Here is a 21,537-nt window from a genome sequence, read left to right as displayed (position 1 = left end):
ACATTTCAGGATATATTATTTTATGCTCTTCCTAATTGGCCAAGTTGCCTAATAAGCAGAATTTTCCTGAAATGATACGTTTCAAAAATTTATATTAATGGAATAATAAAGTATTTAGCGAATAATTAATTAAAAAATAATCAGGGAAAGTGAGAAGCTTCATTTATGACGATTTTTTAGCTAAAATTAATATAGAAATTTTATCAATCCTAACCTAACCTAACCAATCATAACTGTCTGTAATTCTTGTTCCTAATATAATAATAATAATAATAATAATAATAATAATAATAATAATAATAATAATAATAATAATAATAATAATAATAATAATAATAATAATAATAAAAATAATAATAATAATAATAATAATAATAATAATAATAATAATAATAATAATAATAATAATTGGAATAAATCAATTTGGAAAGAAATATTTGAAAATAACGAAAATCAATGCCTGTTAGGTAAATGGGCCTTGCATACTAGGCCAAGTAGTGCTGTTCTGGCTATTAATTGCGACATTTAGATATATTTAATTTCATTTGTATCCTATATACTTTTTCACTCTAGTGGCAGTAACTGTTGTGGCAGTCGTAGTGTTGATGGTACAGGTGATGGGGGTTGTGGTAGTGAAGGTAGGTGGTGAGGGTAGCCGTTGTAGGCCTGGAAGTAGGCCTAGTAGTAGTAAGAGTGGCGGTACTAGAAGTTGTTAACGTAGTTGTGGTAGGCGGTGGTAGTTGGGCGCAAGAATATGGGTGGTGAAGAGAACAGGTTGAATAGTTTAATGATCACCAGGGAACAAGTTATTAAACAAATATAACAATTAAAGTGAAACAAGTCCCTAGGGCCGGACGAGGTATTTGCCAGTGTGCTTAAAGAAAGCAAAGACGACGTTTATGAGCCTGCCTTGATATTTAATAAATCTTTAGTCAGGCAGAGTACCAGTCATGGAGGGTTGCTAATGTGGTACCATTTTTTTATGAAAGGAGATATATTACTTGTGTCGAACCATCAGCCAATTGGCTTAACATTTATTGTGAGAAAATTGCTTAAATTAATAATTGCAATTCATCTACATCTTGAAAACGTAGATTAATAAATGTCACAGCATGGTTTCACTAAGGGCCACTCATGTTTGGCAAATTTGCTTTCATTACATTCCAGCATATTTGAAGAAGTTAATAGTAGAAAAGATTGTGACGTCGTGTACCTGAACTTTAGCAAACCTTTTGATATTGTACTCCACGAAAGACTGACTAAAAAGAAAGAAGTTCACTCTATTGGGGTGCAATCTTAAGTTGCATAAGGTAATCGTTATATGAAAGGAAACTGTTAGTATAAATGGTGTTAAGTCATAGTGGGAGACCGTTGTAAGTGGAGTGCCTCAAGGGTCTGTCCTGGGACCTCTCTTGTTTACCATACATATACAGTAAATGATTTAGATTCTGGACCGAGCAGCAATATTTACATATTTGCAAACGATATGAAAGTTGACCGAGAAATAAACTCAGAAGAAGACTCACAATCACTTCAAGACGATCCAAATTGGCTTTTGAAATGGTCGAAAGATGGCAGATGTAATTTAATGATGACAAATGAAAGGTTCTAAGGATAGGTAATGATATTAGAGTTGCAAGATGTCAGCCGGATGGTATTTGGATTGTACTCTCCCAGCCAAGTATCTATAACTTGTTCCTGCCACTCCACACCCACCTAACCCTTCCTCTCCAAATACCTGGCCATACTGAAAGCAAAAAGCATCTCCTGAGAACAGGAGATGCTTCTTCACCCACAGGGATATAAACCCATGGAACCGCCTACCCGCCGAAGTCGTAATGCCCAAACTCTGTTAAATGTTAAAGTCAAACGGGAAAAGATCATCAGGACAAATGGAGGGGGGATCTTAGACAAGCCGCCGGCTTCCTGTCCTTGTGGAGGCCACTAGTGTTAGTGGTCCTCGGGCCTCGGGTGAATATCGTATACCACAATCCTCCAATAGCTTGGGTCACCAGGTGGCCATGACGATACGGGGTAAATATATAATCACAAAACAATGGATATAAACTGGATAAGTTTAGATTCAGAAAAAAGACCAGGGTAAATACTGGTAAAGGGGTTGTTGTTATTGGTCGCGTTGCCAGGTAACATAATAGATGTAGAATTGTTTCAAATGTGTGTTAGACATATATGTGAGTAGTTACGGTTGGAAATGCACATGAGCCCCAGGGAGTTTGCATCTTTTCTTATACTGTATACTAATATGGACGAGATAGGAAATCAGTAAATCCCAATAACAACGTGACAGGTTCAAATTACACAGTACGTGTGGATGAAACACACATGTTTAATTGAAGGACCTACAAGTGCCGAAATGCAAATAAACTAACATTACAGGTGTTAAGGGTGTTATTGGGGCTTCGACCATCTCACGTGTTCTTCACACTTTTCTTAATATTAAGCTATACAGATGAAAAGTCACAATAACGTGGCTGAAAAAATGTTGACCAAACCACACACTAGAAATTGAAGAAACGGCGACGTTTCGGTCCGTCCTGATCCATTATCAAGCCGACTGTGATGAGACGAGAGAGGCACGGGCATAAGGTAAGGCAAGAAAGAGGTGAGGAGACGGAAATCTTAGAGGAAGATAAAAGCAAGGCGAAAGGTAAGGTGTAATATAGGGAGTAATAATTAGAGTAAGAATGGGAGCGTGAGAGAAACAAGAGAAAGAAAACAAGAAAAGAAAGAGAAAAAGAAGGGTAGGCTTATGTTAGGTCACGTTTGTTAGAAAGTTTGGAACATTTGAGTATGTACTGTGAAAGGGAAGAGTCAACAACAACACAGCCAGGACTCAGGTTCATGTTGGGTACGTTGTGTATCAGAGCTGATTCAACAAGACGGCGTCTGTGTAGAGGCAGGAAAGATTATTATAGAGGAAGACCAATCAACAGGATGATTATATAATCCCTAACATGACAGAAGAGAGCACTGCTTGTGTCTGCATACTTAACACTTCTTTTGTGTTCTTTAAGTCTGTCATTTAGTGTAGGGCCAGTTTCACCAAAGTATTGTAGAGGACAAGACGAACAGGAAATAGAGTAGACACCAGCAGCATTAGAGGCAGGAGGAACAGTGTGAACCAGATTACTACGAAGAGTGCTAGTAACGTTAGTTACGTTAGAGTTTTAAGTCAAGAGGACGAAATGTGTTAGTTAGAGGTTTGAGTTCAGACATGAAGGGAAGGCAGACCCCTGTACTAAAAATGTTGGAAGCAGGTTTAGGATGAAAGAAATTTAGTTTAGCTTGAAAATAGGCACAGTTCACACACTGTCCCGTTTTCTGTTTTGGGTCCTCTGGTAGGTTAGGACAAGGGCATTTTAGTGCCATAGTTTCTTGACGTTGGTGATCCTAATGATGACGGACTGGGTACCTGGCCAGACCCCAGCAGGGAAAAGCAGGTATGGATGGCTGTGAGCAATGTGAGAGCAATAGAGGCAGAGGAGAAGAACCTGGTAATGTTAACTGATGAAAAGGGATAAAAGGAAATGATACCGAACTGTTGCGGGTGTACTTTACTGTGGCGACGGGCCCTTGTTCTCCTGGGGCCACATTCACGAAGCAGTTACGCAAGCACTTACGAACCTGTACATCTTTTCTCAAACTTTGGCGGCTTTGTTTGCAATTATTAAACAGTTAATAAGCTCCGAAGTACCAGGAGGCTGTTTATAACAATAACGACAGTTGAGAGAGAAGTTTTCATGCTTGTAAACTGTTTAATAATTGTAACCAAAGCCGTCCAAGATTGAGGAAAGATGTACAGGTTAGTAAGTGCTTGCGTAACTGCTTCGTGAATCTGGCCCCAGGGACAACAGTGATAACGAAGACTCGACTGTTTGAAAGATATAACAAGACAAGTGAAAAAATATGAGAAATAACGGTGGAGGTGAACAAGGTCTGTTCCACAGTGGTAGTGTGTGAAGAACAGTGATGAACAAGGTCTGTTCCACAGTGGTAGTGTGTGAAGAACAGTGATGAACAAGGTCTGTTCCACAGTGGTAGTGTGTGAAGAACAGTGATGAACAAGGTCTGTTCCACAGTGGTAGTGTGTGAAGAACAGTGATGAACAAGGTCTGTTCCACAGTGGTAGTGTGTGAAGAACAGTGATGAACAAGGTCTGTTCCACAGTGGTAGTGTGTGAAGAACAGTGATGAACAAGGTCTGTTCCACAGTGGTAGTGTGTGAAGAACAGTGATGAACAAGGTCTGTTCCACAGTGGTAGTGTGTGAAGAACAGTGATGAACAAGGTCTGTTCCACAGTGGTAGTGTGTGAAGAACAGTGATGAACAAGGTCTGTTCCACAGTGGTAGTGTGTGAAGAACAGTGATGAACAAGGTCTGTTCCACAGTGGTAGTGTGTGAAGAACAGTGATGAACAAGCTCTGTTCCACAGTGGTAGTGTGTGAAGAACAGTGATGAACAAGGTCTGTTCCACAGTGGTAGTGTGTGAAGAACAGTGATGAACAAGGTCTGTTCCACAGTGGTAGTGTGTGAAGAACAGTGATGAACAAGGTCTGTTCCACAGTGGTAGTGTGTGAAGAACAGTGATGAACAAGGTCTGTTCCACAGTGGTAGTGTGTGAAGAACAGTGATGAACAAGGTCTGTTCCACAGTGGTAGTGTGTGAAGAACAGTGATGAACAAGGTCTGTTCCACAGTGGTAGTGTGTGAAGAACAGTGATGAACAAGGTCTGTTCCACAGTGGTAGTGTGTGAAGAACAGTGATGAACAAGGTCTGTTCCACAGTGGTAGTGTGTGAAGAACAGTGATGAACAAGGTCTGTTCCACAGTGGTAGTGTGTGAAGAACAGTGATGAACAAGCTCTGTTCCACAGTGGTAGTGTGTGAAGAACAGTGATGAACAAGGTCTGTTCCACAGTGGTAGTGTGTGAAGAACAGTGATGAACAAGGTCTGTTCCACAGTGGTAGTGTGTGAAGAACAGTGATGAACAAGGTCTGTTCCACAGTGGTAGTGTGTGAAGAACAGTGATGAACAAGGTCTGTTCCACAGTGGTAGTGTGTGAAGAACAGTGATGAACAAGCTCTGTTCCACAGTGGTAGTGTGTGAAGAACAGTGATGAACAAGGTCTGTTCCACAGTGGTAGTGTGTGAAGAACAGTGATGAACAAGGTCTGTTCCACAGTGGTAGTGTGTGAAGAACAGTGATGAACAAGGTCTGTTCCACAGTGGTAGTGTGTGAAGAACAGTGATGAACAAGGTCTGTTCCACAGTGGTAGTGTGTGAAGAACAGTGATGAACAAGGTCTGTTCCACAGTGGTAGTGTGTGAAGAACAGTGATGAACAAGGTCTGTTCCACAGTGGTAGTGTGTGAAGAACAGTGATGAACAAGGTCTGTTCCACAGTGGTAGTGTGTGAAGAACAGTGATGAACAAGGTCTGTTCCACAGTGGTAGTGTGTGAAGAACAGTGATGAACAAGGTCTGTTCCACAGTGGTAGTGTGTGAAGAACAGTGATGAACAAGGTCTGTTCCACAGTGGTAGTGTGTGAAGAACAGTGATGAACAAGGTCTGTTCCACAGTGGTAGTGTGTGAAGAACAGTGATGAACAAGGTCTGTTCCACAGTGGTAGTGTGTGAAGAACAGTGATGAACAAGGTCTGTTCCACAGTGGTAGTGTGTGAAGAACAGTGATGAACAAGGTCTGTTCCACAGTGGTAGTGTGTGAAGAACAGTGATGAACAAGGTCTGTTCCACAGTGGTAGTGTGTGAAGAACAGTGATGAACAAGGTCTGTTCCACAGTGGTAGTGTGTGAAGAACAGTGATGAACAAGGTCTGTTCCACAGTGGTAGTGTGTGAAGAACAGTGATGAACAAGGTCTGTTCCACAGTGGTAGTGTGTGAAGAACAGTGATGAACAAGGTCTGTTCCACAGTGGTAGTGTGTGAAGAACAGTGATGAACAAGGTCTGTTCCACAGTGGTAGTGTGTGAAGAACAGTGATGAACAAGCTCTGTTCCACAGTGGTAGTGTGTGAAGAACAGTGATGAACAAGCTCTGTTCCACAGTGGTAGTGTGTGAAGAACAGTGATGAACAAGCTCTGTTCCACAGTGGTAGTGTGTGAAGAACAGTGATGAACAAGCTCTGTTCCACAGTAGAAGAGTGTGAAGAACAGTGATGAACAAGCTCTGTTCCACAGTGGTAATGTGTGAAGAACAGTGATGAACAAGCTCTGTTCCACAGTAGAAGAGTGTGAAGAACAGTGATGAACAAGCTCTGTTCCACAGTGGTAATGTGTGAAGAACAGTGATGAACGAGGTCTGTTCCACAGTAGAAGAGTGTGAAGAACAGATATTTAGTTTAAGTCACCTACATAACGCCTGCGAGAAAGCTCGTAATCTACAAGGGACTTGGATCAAACATTTAGTAAAGTCAAAGGAGAAAGATTTTGGAGACTTGTGAGCATGTATGGAGTTGGAAGAATGATGCTGTATGTTGTATGAAGCGGACATCTAGGCAGCAGCGTATGTATAATAATTATGTAATGAGTGATTGGTTTGATATTAATGCTGGCTGTCGATCATGGCTCCGTCAGGCCAATCTGGGTACTCATACATAAAGAGAATCATGAGGGCGCTCAGGGTATGAGGGCGCTCAGGGTATGAGGGCGCTCAGGGTATGAGGGCGCTCAGGGTATGAGGGCACTCAGGGTATGAGGGCGCTCAGAGTATGAGGGCACTCAGGGTATGAAGGCGCTCAGGGTATGAGGGCACTCAGGGTATGAGGGCGCTCATAGTATGAGGGCACTCAGGGTATGAGGGCGCTCAGGGTATGAGGGCACTCAGGGTATGAGGGCGCTCAGAGTATGAGGGCACTCAGGGTATGAGGGCGCTCAGGGTATGAGGGCACTCAGGGTATGAGGGCGCTCAGGGTATGAGGGCACTCAGGGTATGAGGGCGCTCAGAGTATGAGGGCACTCAGGGCATGAGGGCGCTCAGGGTATGAGGGCACTCAGGGTATGAGGGCGCTCAGAGTATGAGGGCACTCAGGGTATGAGGGCGCTCAGAGTATGAGGGCACTCAGGGTATGAGGGCGCTCAGGGTATGAGGGCACTCAGGGTATGAGGGCGCTCAGAGTATGAGGGCACTCAGGGTATGAGGGCGCTCAGGGTATGAGGGCGCTCAGGGTATGAGGGCGCTCAGAGTATGAGGGCACTCAGGGCATGAATAGGATATACATCTAATGTATACGCTTAGTGTTAGCAATTAGAAATTGACAAATTTGTTGTATGCAAATCATACAGAGTAAATGGGAGCTATATACACTTGTTGAACATTTTATGCGGGTCGTAGTTGTTGTATAGTGTTGTAGTGAACATTGTGGTGTAAGTGTAGTGTTGTAGTGAACATTGTAGTTTAAGTGTTGTTTTGAAGTGAACATTGTGGTGTAAGTGTTGTGCGTAGTGAACATTTTAGTGTAAGGAATGTTTTCTAGTGAACATTTTAGTGTAAGCGATGTTCTCAGGTGAACCAACACCAAACTAAGGCCAGACCAGTTCCAAACTTGGCACGAGCCGTCCTGCCGTTGCTCAAGACCCGGCGCCAATGTAGTAATGGAACATAATTATAACAACATTTTGTTTCCTTTAATAAATCTAATGTGTCAACAATTGCTCAAATATTGAATGTAAAACATTTGTTTAATTGTAACTTGTTCTGTTGCAAGGTTGTTGTTGTTGTTGTTGTTGTTGTTGTTGTTGATTACCTCTATAGTTGTTGTTGTGATATTGTTACCCCCATAGTTATTGTTGTGATATTGTTACCCCCATAGTTATTGTTGTGATATTGTTACCCCCCATAGTTATTGTTGTGATATTGTTACCCCCATAGTTATTGTTGTGCTATTGTTACCCCCCCATAGTTATTGTTGTGATATTGTTACCCCCATAGTTATTGTTGTGCTATTGTTACCCCCCCATAGTTATTGTTGTGATATTGTTACCCCCCCATAGTTATTGTTGTGATATTGTTACCCCCCATAGTTATTGTTGTGATATTGTTACCCCCATAGTTATTGTTGTGATATTGTTACCCCCCCATAGTTATTGTTGTGATATTGTTACCCCCATAGTTATTGTTGTGATATTGTTACCCCCATAGTTATTGTTGTGATATTGTTACCCCCCCATAGTTGTTGTTGTGATATTGTTACCCCCATAGTTATTGTTGTGATATTGTTACCCCCCCATAGTTATTGTTGTGATATTGTTACCCCTCCATAGTTATTGTTGTGATATTGTTACCCCCATAGTTATTGTTGTGATATTGTTACCCCCCCATAGTTATTGTTGTGATATTGTTACCCCCCATAGTTATTGTTGTGATATTGTTACCCCCCCATAGTTATTGTTGTGATATTGTTACCCCCATAGTTATTGTTGTGATATTGTTACCCCCATAGTTATTGTTGTGATATTGTTACCCCCCCATAGTTATTGTTGTGATATTGTTACCCCCCATAGTTATTGTTGTGATATTGTTACCCCCCCATAGTTATTGTTGTGATATTGTTACCCCCCCATAGTTATTGTTGTGATATTGTTACCCCCATAGTTATTGTTGTGATATTGTTACCCCCCCATAGTTATTGTTGTGATATTGTTACCCCCATAGTTATTGTTGTGATATTGTTACCCCCATAGTTATTGTTGTGATATTGTTACCCCCCCATAGTTGTTGTTGTGATATTGTTACCCCCATAGTTATTGTTGTGATATTGTTACCCCCCCATAGTTATTGTTGTGATATTGTTACCCCCCCATAGTTATTGTTGTGATATTGTTACCCCCCCATAGTTATTGTTGTGATATTGTTACCCCCATAGTTATTGTTGTGATATTGTTACCCCCATAGTTATTGTTGTGATATTGTTACCCCCCCATAGTTGTTGTTGTGATATTGTTACCCCCATAGTTATTGTTGTGATATTGTTACCCCCCCATAGTTATTGTTGTGATATTGTTACCCCCCCATAGTTATTGTTGTGATATTGTTACCCCCCCATAGTTATTGTTGTGATATTGTTACCCCCATAGTTATTGTTGTGATATTGTTACCCCATAGTTATTGTTGTGATATTGTTACCCCCCCATAGTTATTGTTGTGATATTGTTACCCCCCCATAGTTATTGTTGTGATATTGTTACCCCCCCATAGTTATTGTTGTGATATTGTTACCCCCATAGTTATTGTTGTGATATTGTTACCCCCCCATAGTTATTGTTGTGATATTGTTACCCCCCCATAGTTATTGTTGTGATATTGTTACCCCCCCATAGTTATTGTTGTGATATTGTTACCCCCCCATAGTTATTGTTGTGATATTATTACCCCCCCATAGTTATTGTTGTGATATTGTTACCCCCATAGTTATTGTTGTGATATTGTTACCCCCCCATAGTTATTGTTGTGATATTGTTACCCCTCATAGTTATTGTTGTGATATTGTTACCCCCATAGTTATTGTTGTGATATTGTTACCCCCATAGTTATTGTTGTGATATTGTTACCCCCCCATAGTTATTGTTGTGATATTGTTACCCCCCATAGTTATTGTTGTGATATTGTTACCCCCCCATAGTTATTGTTGTGATATTGTTACCCCCATAGTTATTGTTGTGATATTGTTACCCCCCATAGTTATTGTTGTGATATTGTTACCCCCCCATAGTTATTGTTGTGGCTTGTGGTTGCAGGTGTATGACAGGCTTGTGGTTGCAGGTGTATGACAGGCTTGTGGTTGCAGGTGTGTATGTCAGGCTTGTGGTTGCAGGTGTGTATGTCAGGCTTGTGGTTGCAGGTGTGTATGACAGGCTTGTGGTTACAGGTATGTATGACAAACTTGTGGTTGCAGGTGTGTATGACAGGCTTGTGGTTGCATGTGTATGACAGGCTTGTGGTTGCATGTGTATAGCAGGCTTGTGGTTGCAGGTGTGTACGACAGGCTTGTGGTTGCAGGTGTGTATGACAGGCGTGTGGCAACAGTATGACAGGTGAATGACATAATCCAGACATAAGTTTGAGAGGCATATGACAGGTTTGGGGTAGATTTATGACAGGTTTGGAGTAGATTTATGACAGGTTTGTGGTAGATTTATGACAGGTTCATGACAGCTGTTCAACATGAGCGTGACAGATGTATGGCAGACCTCTGACAACAGTATGACAAAAGATGATCAGATATGTCGCTCAAATGAATAAATAGAAAATGAATTTCTCTGGCCAACATCCCGCGGAAGAGTTGCCAGTAAGTAAATACAGCAACAACAAGACCAAAATAATTGGTGCTATGTTATCACTTCTGTTTTCCCGCCCTTCCTCCTGCTAAGGTAGTTTACGTGTGGCCGATATGTGGACACTATGTGGGCATAAAATGTGGGTGATATGTGTACACAATATGTGGGCGGTATGTGTACAATATGTGTACAAACACGTGTGCAATATGTGGGTGACACGTGCACAATATTTGAACAAAATGAGGGCGATATGTGTACAATATGTGTACAATATGAGAGCGATATGCGCATAATATGTGAGCGAGATATGTGCATAATATTAGTAGTGGAAATGGCCCCATAGACCGGCCGCTTTGCTTTTTCCCACGGCCGGTCTATGGCGCCGGGCTATTTTCAACTTTTAGAGCGACCGTTTTGCTTTTTCCTCGAACTGGTCTATAAGTCGTGATTTTTTTTCCGTGAAACAGCGACGGCCGGTCTTTGGTCTCTGCCATTTCGCTCAAGGGGATTAAAAGGCCGCCTTCCGTCGCACTTCAGTTTCATCACCTCAGTGGCCCTGCACAGAGCCCAATAGGCTCAGGAACCTGTACACCTGTTAATTGACGGTTGAGAGGCGGGACCAAAGAGCCAGAGCTCAACCCCCGCAAGCACAATTAGGTAAGTACAATTAGGCAATTAGGTAAGTACAGACATTGCTAATGGTCAATGACGTCATTCATTCATCATCTCCCCTGAATAAGTCCGTTTTCTGTAATAGAATATTTAAACCCATTTTCTTGATGTTTCCCATTTTCAAAGTTCATTTTCTAGATAAGATCGCATATTGAACATAAGAAATGAAATTGCAGAAGACCTTTTGCAGTATCTCCTATTTACTCCTTGGATTTATTTACAGCTGGATACTTGCCAGTATATTCATAGGTTCATCATTCCTAGACCTCGAAAATCCCCATCTTGCTCCACAAATCAGCTAACTTGCTTTTAAACCAACAGGCTAGGGGCCTGGTAGCCTGGTGGATAGTGCACAGCACTCGTAATTCTGTGGCGCGGTTCGATTCCCGCACCAGGTAGAAACATATGGGTAAAGTTTTTTTTTCACCCTGAATGCCCCTGTTACCTAGCAGTAAATAGGTACCTTGGAGTTAGTCAGCTGTCACGGGCTGCTTCCTGGGGTGTGTGTGGTGTGGAGAAAAAAAAGTAGTAAATAGTTGATTGACAGTTGAGAAGCGGGCCGAAAGAGCAAAGCTCAACCCCCCGCAAACACAACTAGGTGAATATATACACAACTCTACAACCCATTCATACATAGAGAATAGCCTGTTTTACCACCATTGCGCCATTAATCAGATGTAATTTATACCATATGAATCCCTAAAATGTATTAGGAATAAGAGTTCAGTAACCCCACAGCTCATTCACCTCAAGCAATCTTAATTATTTATACTGATAATTCATATTAATGTTTACTAATCAACAAGGTATTCATATTATTCCAGCAAGTTCAAAATATTTTTAAATACCCACCTACATACTATTCAAATAACATCTAATCTATCTCCTGAAGCACTTATTAATAGGATAACGACAGCAGCGTTCTCTACACTGGCAAAAGTTAGAACATCATTTAGAAACCTAAGTAAGGAGGTCTTTAGGGCGCTTTACACTGCCTACCTGAGGCCAGTCTTAGAGTATGCCGCCTCATCATGGAGTCCCCATCTGAAGAAGCATATAATGAAACTGGAAAAGGTTCAGAGGTTTGCAACGAGACTCGTCCCAGAGCTACGAGGGATGGGGTATGAGGAGCGCCTGAGGGAACTGTGCCTTACGACACTAGAAAGAAGAAGGGAGAGGGGGGACATGATAGGAACGTATAAAATACTTAGGGGGATTGACAGAGTGGAAATAGACGAAATGTTCACACGGAATAGTAACAGAACGAGGGGACATGGGTGGAAGCTGGAAACTCAGATGAGTCACAGAGATGTTAGGAAGTTTTCTTTTAGCGTGAGAGTAGTGGAAAAATGGAATGCACTTAAGGAACAGGTTGTGGAAGCAAATACTATTCATAATTTTAAAACCAGGTATGATAGGGAAATGGGACCAGAGTTATTGCTGTAAACAACCGATGGCTCAAAAGGCGGGATCCAAGAGTCAATGCTCGATCCTGCAGGCACAAATAGGTGAGTACACACACACATACACCAGTTGATTGACGGTTGAGAGGCGGGACCAAAGAGCCAGAGCTCAACCCTCGCAAGTACAACTAGGTGAGTACACCCAGTAAGCAGCCCGTAACAGTTGTGTAACTCCCAGGTACCTATTTACTGCTAGGTAACAGAGGCATCAGGGTGAAAGAAACTCTGCCCATTTTGTTTCTCCCAACACCGGGAATCGAACCCGGACCCTAGGATTACGGGTCCATAGTGCTGTCCACTCAGCTATCAGGCCACCTGTATGTGTGTGTGTGTGTGTACTCACCTAATTTGTACTCACCTATTTGTGTTTGCCGGGGTAGAGCTTTGGCTCTTTGGTCCCGCTTCTCAACTGTCAATCAACTAGTGTACAGATTCCTGAGCCTACTGGGCTCTATCATATCTACATTTGAAACTGTGTATGGAGTCAGCCTCCACCACATCACTGCCTAATGCATTCCATCTGTTAACTACTCTGACACTGAAAAAGTTCTTTCTAACGTCCCTGTGGCTCATTTGGGTACTGTTTCCACCTGTGTCCCCTTGTTCGCGTACCACCAGTGTTAAACAGTTTATCCTTATCTACCCTGTCAATTCCCCCGGAGGATTTTGTAGGTAGTGATCATGTCTCCCCTTATTCTTCTGTCTTCCAATGTTGTGAGGTGCATTTCCCGCAGCCTTTCCTTGTAACTCATGCCTCTTAGTTGCGGGACTAGTCTAGTGGCATACATCTGAACTTTTTCCAGCTTCGTCTTGTGCTTGGCAAGGTACGGGCTCCATGCTGGGGCCGCATACTCCAGGATTGGTCTAACATGTGGTATACAAGATTCTGAATGATTCCTTACACAGGTTCGTGAAGCCTGTTCTGATGTTAGCCAGCCTCGCATATGCCTCGTTCTTGTGATAGAATGGCTATCACAAGAACTGTCTTTAGAAATTTAGGAAAGTATTCATTTAGGACATTATACACCATATACTTAGTCAGATTAATCCTAGATTATGTGGCTCCAGCGTGGAGTCCACACAAGATAAAGTTCAGAGCTATGCCATAATACTAGTCCCGGAATTGAGAGATCTGAGTTACAAGGAAAGGCTACTGGACTTAAACCTCACGTCATTGAAAGACAGAGTTAGAAGAGACCAAGATTACAACGTATACAATCATCAATGCGTGTGTGTGTGTGTGTGTGTGTGTGTGTGTACTCACCTAATACACAGGTGAGTGTGTGTGTGTGTGTGTGTGTGTGTGTGTGTGTGTGTGTGTGTGTATTCTTATGCTTTGCGTACTATTGGCTATATTAAATATGTACCTTCATGTAACAAATAAGCAGTCACTATCAAGTTCTTCCTCCTTTATATTTTTTTTAAATAAAAATTATTATGTTTATTATTATTATTGTTGTTGTTGGGAAGTAAGTAATTATCAATAGAAGGCACCAAACCAGGAAGGCTATGTAGCACCATCAAATGTGCGGGACAAGGAGCAGGGCGGCGCTCCATCAAGTGACCATGGGTTAAGCGAGTATGGCCAATACGCAACCTCGCCAGAGCCGTTTCCCATCGTCGGTTACGGTGGTAGGAGGACGGCCACAAGGACACAACTCTTAAGAATACACAGTTTGTTACCAGTAACAGACGACCAATAAGCCTGCCAACGGGTAAGGATGGAGGAATGGATAACCGGGTAAAAGTCAGAATAAGGAATACCTTTACGAGAGATGGGACAAGAGGGGACAGCTTCCCTGGCGGCAGCATCCGCACGCTCATTCAAAGAGACACCAATATGGCTGGGAACCCAACAAAACTCAACCGACTTAAATTTACTGTGAACAAGAAACAGCCAATGCTGGATCTCAACAACCACTGGATGAACCGGATTAAAGGACCCGAGAGCCATGAGGGCACTACGAGAGTCAACAACAACTACAAAGGAAGATTGACAACGAGAAAGCAGGAGACGAAGAGCATAGATAATAGCATAAAGTTCCGCTGTGAAGATGCTAGTCTCCGGAGGTAAGCAACACATATAAGTGCAATCAGGAAAAACAACAGAGTAGCCAACACCGTCCACAGACTTAGACCCATCGGTGAAGACGGAAACGGAGCGGGAGTGAGAAGAAAAGTGCTCAAGGATGTTGTTGGGCAAAGTTTGCTTTTATACTAGAAGTAATTGTCGCTATGTTTCCTACCATTTAGCCTGTGATACAAACGACGAAATTAAGGTCCAATAATGGCTAATCTTGCCGGGACGCTAGAGGCGCTCCCCGGGCAGGAGGGAGCGCCAAGCCCATCTCACCAAGCGCCTCCTCTTCACCAGGACTTACTCCTCACCTAAACTTTTCACTGCGCGGATTTATCTATATTACTCTAGATTGATGTTAAATTTACGGGTTATTCATGCCCGTGCTACCTTTTGGGGTGGCTTAATTTTTATCAATTAATAAATCGATGTTAATTGCTTAATAATCCATAAATATGTATTGTTGGAGTGATACCAGTAGCATTATGAAGGAGTGATGAGGCTTTATTACATATTTATAAGCCGCATCTTATGGCTGCACAATTGCTACAAGCCGGGTGTTTTGTGAGTGTGAGGCTTCAAGCATACATATACGCAACCACTTGCGAAGCCTATACATCTTTCCTCAATTACGGTGGTTGGATTAATATTTACTCAATAGTTTAAGAACTTTGAAACTTTACAACGCAAGTAATGTTATAAATAGCTACATAGCGGGTCGTTCTTCACAAATTATTAAACAAATGTAAACAAAGCCGCCATAATCTAAGAAAGATGTACAGATTTCGTAAGTGCTTAATGACTCCTACAGAGCCAGTTGCAGGTACTCGTGTACCCTACAACCCAAACCAAGCAGGGTACACCCCCCCCCCCGCAGGAATGTGTGTGTGGGCTCCTTAAATATTTAATGTCGCCCAGTTGAGGCTGTCGACACGGGGGAGTGGTGAGTCTGGTCTGATGTTACTACGGCCTGGATGGTCAGCTATCACGGTGTGGATGGTCAGCTATCACGGTGTGGATGGTCAGCTATCACGGCGTGGATGGTCAGCTATCACGGCGTGGATGGTCAGCTATCACGGCGTGGATGGTCAGCTATCACGGCGTGGATGGTCAGCTATCACGGCGTGGATGGTCAGCTATCACGGTGTGGATGGTCAGCTATCACGGCGTGGATGGTCAGCTATCACGGCGTGGATGGTCAGCTATCACGGCGTGGATGGTCAGCTATCACGGTGTGGATGGTCAGCTATCACGGCCTGGATGGTCAGCTATCACGGTGTGGATGACCAGCTGTCACGGCGTGGATGACCAGCTATCACGGCGTGGATGACCAGCTATCACGGCGTGGATGGTCAGCTATCACGGCGTGGATGGTCAGCTATCACGGCGTGGATGGTCAGCTATCACGGCGTGGATGACCAGCTATCACGGCGTGGATGGTCAGCTATCACGGCGTGGATGGCCAGCTATCACGGCGTGGATGGTCAGCTATCACGGCGTGGATGACCAGCTAACACGGCGTGGATGACCAGCTATCACGGCGTGGATGGTCAGCTATCACGGCGTGGATGGTCAGCTATCACGGCGTGGATGGTCAGCTATCACGGCCTGGATGACCAGCTGTCACGGCGTGGATGACCAGCTGTCACGGCGTGGATGACCAGCTATCACGGCGTGGATGGTCAGCTATCACGGCCTGGATGGCCAGCTATCACGGCGTGGATGATCAGCTATCACGGCGTGGATGGTCAGCTATCACGGCGTGGATGGTCAGCTATCACGGCGTGGATGACCAGCTGTCACGGCGTGGATGACCAGCTATCACGGCCTGGATGGTCAGCTATCACGGCCTGGATGACCAGCTATCACGGCCTGGATGGTCAGCTATCACGGCCTGGATGACCAGCTATCACGGCCTGGATGGTCAGCTATCACGGCCTGGATGGTCAGCTATCACGGCCTGGATGGTCAGCTATCACGGCCTGGATGGTCAGCTATCACGGCCTGGATGGTCAGCTATCACGGCCTGGATGGTCAGCTATCACGGCCTGGATGGTCAGCTATCATGGCCTGGATGGCCAGCTATCACGGCGTGGATGGTCAGCTATCACGGCGTGGATGACCAGCTATCACGGCGTGGATGACCAGCTGTCACGGCGTGGATGGTCAGCTATCACGGCGTGGATGGTCAGCTATCACGGCGTGGATGGCCAGCTATCACGGCGTGGATGGTCAGCTATCACGGCGTGGATGGTCAGCTATCACGGCGTGGATGGCCAGCTATCACGGCGTGGATGACCAGCTGTCACGGCGTGGATGGTCAGCTATCACGGCGTGGATGGTCAGCTATCACGGCGTGGATTGCCAGCTATCACGGCGTGGATGGTCAGCTATCACGGCGTGGATGACCAGCTGTCACGGCGTGGATGGTCAGCTATCACGGCGTGGATGACCAGCTGTCACGGCGTGGATGGTCAGCTATCACGGCCTGGATGGTCAGCTATCACGGCGTGGATGAGAAGGTACTGGAGTGAGAAACAAGTACCAGGAGGAGCGGCCAGTACTGGAGGCCGGGGTGCAGGAGGAGGAGCGGCCAGTACTGGAGGCCGGGGTGCAGGAGGAGCGGCCAGTACTGGAGGCCGGGGTGGAGGAGGAGGTACTGGAGGCCGGGGTGGAGGAGGAGGTACTGGAGGCCGGGGTGGAGGAAAGAGGCGGGGACAGGGAGACAGTGGTGCCACACCACCACACAACACCAGCGGGTGGTCACAGTGCTGGCGGCCGTCACGTGCTGGCTGGTCCACTCATCAACACTTCACACTGTGTTAATGTCTGTAGTGACAGCTTGCGGGGCAGAGGCCACCAAGATGGCACTATAGATGTAATGGTAAGGAAATAACTGGTCGAGGCTCACAGTGGAAGGGTGGAGAAGGTCGAGCCTTACAGTGGAAGAGTGGAGAATGTCGAGGCTCACAGTGGAAGGGTGGAGAAGGTCGAGCCTTACAGTGGAAGAGTGGAGAATGTCGAGGCTCACAGTGGAAGGGTGGAGAAGGTCGAGGCTCACAGTGGAAGGGTGTAGAAGGTCGAGGCTCACAGTGGAAGGGTGGAGAAGGTCGAGCCTTACAGTGGAAGGGTGGAGAATGTCGAGGCTCACAGTGGAAGGGTGGAGAAGGTCGAGCCTTACAGTGGAAGGGTGGAGAATGTCGAGGCTCACAGTGGAAGGGTGGAGAAGGTCGAGCCTTACAGTGGAAGGGTGGAGAATGTCGAGGCTCACAGTGGAAGGGTGGAGAAGGTCGAGGCTCACAGTGGAAGGGTGTAGAAGGTCGAGGCTCACAGTGGAAGAGTGGAGAAGGTCGAGGCTCACAGTGGAAGAGTGGAGAAGGTCGAGGCTCACAGTGGAAGAGTGGAGAAGGTCGAGGCTCACAGTGGAAGAGTGGAGAAGGTCGAGGCTCACAGTGGAAGAGTGGAGAAGGTCGAGGCTCACAGTGGAAGGGTGGAGAAGGTCGAGGCTCACAGTGGAAGAGTGGAGAAGGTCGAGGCTCACAGTGGAAGGGTGTAGAAGGTCGAGGCTCACAGTGGAAGGGTGGAGAAGGTCGAGGCTCACAGTGGAAGAGTGGAGAAGGTCGAGGCTCACAGTGGAAGGGTGGAGAAGGTCGAGGCTCACAGTGGAAGAGTGGAGAAGGTCGAGGCTCACAGTGGAAGGGTGGAGAAGGTCGAGCCTTACAGTGGAAGAGTGGAGAAGGTCGAGGCTCACAGTGGAAGAGTGGAGAAGGTCGAGGCTCACAGTGGAAGAGTGGAGAAGGTCGAGGCTCACAGTGGAAGAGTGGAGAAGGTCGAGGCTCACAGTGGAAGGGTGGAGAAGGTCGAGGCTCACAGTGGAAGAGTGGAGAAGGTCGAGGCTCACAGTGGAAGAGTGGAGAAGGTCGAGGCTCACAGTGGAAGGGTGGAGAAGGTCGAGGCTCACAGTGGAAGAGTGGAGAAGGTCGAGGCTCACAGTGGAAGAGTGGAGAAGGTCGAGGCTCACAGTGGAAGAGTGGAGAAGGTCGAGGCTCACAGTGGAAGAGTGGAGAAGGTCGAGGCTCACAGTGGAAGAGTGGAGAAGGTCGAGGCTCACAGTGGAAAGGAGAAATAAGTCATGACAAGACGGTGAAGGGGAGAGGGAACGACTGTGGCTTGAGAGGGAGAAAGAAAGGGTGTGGTTACAGGGGCAGATAAAAGGGGCGTGGCTTTAAGGGGAGATAGAAGAGGTGTGGCTTGAGGGAGAGACGGAAGAGGTGTGGCTTGAGGGAGAGACGGAAGAGGTGTGGCTTGAGGGAGAGACGGAAGAGGTGTGGCTTGAGGGAGAGACGGAAGAGGTGTGGCTTGAAGGAGAGACGGAAGAGGTGTGGCTTGAAGGAGAGACGGAAGAGGTGTGGCTTGAGGGGAGGTGTAAGGGGGGTGTGGCAGGAGAGATGGGCAGGGCGTAAGGGCGACGAGAGAGGGAAAAGGGCGTGGCTTAATGGGAGAGGAGGAGGAGGGAAGACACCCTCCCGGCAAGCATCCCTCCTCCTCCTCCCCCTGTACTGTATATTCATTAGTAACTACAGTATTGTCGGCCCCTTCTTCCTCTTCCCTCGTTTATCACCCTCTCTGCCTTCCACGCTCCCATGATAAAATAATCACAGGAGTTTAGTCAAATATAATTTTCTAGGATGAAGCCAAAGGCCATAATATTGTCGTGTCTCCGGAACGTGTAAAATATTGGCTTGGATTCCTCGTGCAGCCCTTCGTCCACGAAGGCAACTCGTTTTTTTTTTCTCTTATTTCCTTGTAAATTTTTTTTTACGAGAGAACAAGAGAGAGCCCCATAAGCATTAGCCGTGATTCAGAGGAGGATTTTTACAGCTTACTCCAATATATAAAACGTGATCAAAAATATTCAATCATCGGAGAGGGGTCTTGGCCTCTGAGCGGGTCCCGGCGAGTCCGCTTCCCCCGCCTCTTACTCGCGCTGATTAAATCCGCGGGGGAAGAGGAGTCAGCCGGAACAACGGCCAACTAATTTTTCGGTGTGGGTCTATGTGGGTATTTGTTGTTTGTTAATTTTATTCGGTTATTGTCTTAACATGATAAACCTCATATCCCTCAGGGTTAAGCATTAAATATGCATCATTTAATCGCTTAGCGCAGAGGAGGTTGGGTAATACAGTGAGGGGGAGGGGGTAGAGGAGTGCGCATGTACACCCCCCTCCCTGCCGCCCCCCCCACCCGTCTTGATGAATATATCGTGGGTTTTCATAATCCCAAAAGTTAGGTTGATGAAAGTTTTCATGTTCTAAAAGGAAGTAATTTATCCGGATTCGACTTTTAATCTGGCGGTGGCGCCGACATACCGGGCGGGCCTTGCCTGGCGGCCTTATCAACACCGAATTCAAACTCTTTTGGCTCTTAGGCTGCCATTTGCTATTTTTTTCCCCCTCCTGGCTTATTTTTAAAATTCATTCTGCTACCCGTTGGAGGTCCTTATGAGATAATTAATGTGACCTAAATAGCAACACTCGTTACCAGGCACGCTAAATAGGGTTTGATGGTATGTGATTGGTGTTGGAGAGTTAGTTCCCCGAGGCCGGAGGAGCTGAAGCTTCCCACTTAAGGAACCCGAGTGGAGAAAATGAGGTGCGTAATATTTTCCTGAAGGAGGTGACTACCTTCGCTGCTGGAGGCTGGTGATGGGGGATGTTTGGGGGACCTTAGGTGTACTTGTCCAACCTCTTCCACTCGTGTACTTGTCCAACCCTCTTCCACTCGTGTACTTGTCCATCCTCTTCCACTCGTGTACTTGTCCATCCTCTTCCACTCGTGTACTTGTCCAACCCTCTTCCACTCGTGTACTTGTCCAACCTCTTCCACTCGTGTACTTGTCCATCCTCTTCCACTCGTGTACTTGTCCAACCCTCTTCCACTCGTGTACTTGTCCAACCCTCTTCCACTCGTGTACTTGTCCATCCTCTTCCACTCGTGTACTTGCCCAATCCTCTTCCACTCGTGTACTTGCCCAATCCTCTTCCACTCGTGTACTTGTCCAACCCTCTTCCACTCGTGTACTTGCCCAATCCTCTTCCACTAGTTATCACGCCTGGCAAGCGAATTATTGAGTAAAATAGGATACTCAAAGGTAAACATTGAACAGGAGGGAGAGTTTTATCTGCTATGTACGTGGATACAAAACATATTGGTCTTGGAAAGTTCTTTTTGTTTTAATTATTAAAGACACTGTGGGTCTTCCTGGTAATTGACCAAATTTTTTACGTATGGTAACTAACGTTACCAGTGCATCCTGCTATAAAAAGTAACGGCAACGAAAATTGTTACGAAAAACAGACATAATTACAGACTGACACAATTACAGACTGACACAATTACAGACTGACACAATTACAGACTGACACAATTACAGACTCACACAATTACAGACTCACACAATTACAGACTCACACAATTACAGACTCACACAATTACAGACTCACACAATTACAGACTCACACAATTACAGACTCACACAATTACAGACTCACACAATTACAGACTCACACAATTACAGACTCACACAATTACAGACTCACACAATTACAGACTCACACAATTACAGACTCACACAATTACAGACTCACACAATTACAGACTCACACAATTACAGACTCACACAATTACAGACTCACACAATTACAGACTCACACAATTACAGACTAACACAATAACAGCCTCACATAATAACACACACACAGATTCACAAACTTATAACAAGAAAGCTTTGAGGTATTAATAAATCCTTACATACCTGACTAATATATCATATCTTGTCATACTTGGCGAGAGGAGTGTGAGGATAAAGCACAAAGCCAGCACGGATATATATAGATATAAATATTGATGTTATCTACTCAAGTCCGGGTTAGTTATTACATCCTTATCTTCTCCTTATTACGTGAGCTTGAAACAAGGAAGAAGGTATTTTAGATTAATAAAAATAAACTACTTTAAA

The 21,537-nt window shown here is 44.9% G+C and overlaps 1 long non-coding RNA gene across 1 annotated transcript in view; it reads left to right on the top strand.

Moving 5' to 3' along the window:
- Positions 1-21,537, top strand: part of LOC138365874 (uncharacterized) — a 471,205-nt gene that overhangs the window by 100,505 nt on the left and 349,163 nt on the right. The gene's annotated exons all lie outside the window — the stretch shown is intronic.

Source organism: Procambarus clarkii, chromosome 18, assembly GCF_040958095.1.
Source record: "Procambarus clarkii isolate CNS0578487 chromosome 18, FALCON_Pclarkii_2.0, whole genome shotgun sequence".
Classification (NCBI taxonomy): domain Eukaryota; kingdom Metazoa; phylum Arthropoda; class Malacostraca; order Decapoda; family Cambaridae; genus Procambarus; species Procambarus clarkii.
The sequence above is the reverse complement of the archived record's forward strand: the minus strand, read 5'-3'. Positions and strand labels throughout refer to the sequence as shown.